Genomic DNA, 1,017 nt, shown 5'->3' on the forward strand with positions numbered 1-1,017 from the left:
GCCTCTAAGAGAATATGAAGAAGTATAATATTCAATACATGGGAGAAACAAAAATGATAGAGATCCGTGTAGAGATGAGTCAACTTTTAGGATTCTAGAATAGTGTTAAGGATGTGGAAAGTAAGGAAACAGCGTCTCTTCAGCAGGACATGATGTTATGTGATGGATATATATATAAGTACATAAGACCTTCGTTGGTGATACGTACAGTGAAAAGGCAATTTTAATTATGTGTAGGATGATTCCAGTCCGAAGGTATTGCATCTATCTATGCATACATAAAAGGCTGTGTAGGTATAGGCCTATAATATCATATACACCCTATGTAAATAGTTCTCCTCTTTTACGAAAAACGCAGAGAACATAGGAGAAAAAATGCAAGAGGAGAATTCGATCGGAGAGGAGAAGAGGAGGAATCCGAATTTTGCTGGTATATTGGGCAAATTTATTTGTGATATACTATGAAGATAGTCTTTTTACAACTTCCTATATTATATATGCTACTGCTCATCAGAAAAATATGCATTTGTAACCGCTTTTTCTTAATGTTCTCAATTATAAGGCGGCTGTGTCTATCTGTTATCTATGGATTCGTTTATTCATTCATTTGTCCATGTTTCTGTATTTTTGTTGTATTTTCGTTTTTTCTGTATCATTTTTAATTTTGTCACTACTGAGCTGTGTTTGTGTAATACGCAGTAAAAAAAGTCATCTGAAACATTGTATGTTTCTTTTTTGTTTCTTCTCTAACGAATGTTATGAGAACTTATAATAAGAGGATCCTTAGGCTTAGGAAGGTTTTTAATGGATTCTTTCTGGGGCGCTGCGTCAGAAAAAGTAAAAAAGAGAAGAAACAGACGGGAAAAAATGAAAGAAAACCAGGGGAAGGAGGAGCCCCGTAGAATCCTACCTGAGTGCGTCAGTGGGGGATCCTCTGAGGTCTACCTCAGGGGGAATATGCACCATCCTAAATAAGATAGTCTTTGTTATAAACGCAGGATGAGGAATGGGTTTACC

Source organism: Plasmodium inui, assembly GCF_000524495.1.
Source record: "Plasmodium inui San Antonio 1 unplaced genomic scaffold supercont1.47, whole genome shotgun sequence".
Lineage (NCBI taxonomy): Eukaryota > Apicomplexa > Aconoidasida > Haemosporida > Plasmodiidae > Plasmodium > Plasmodium inui.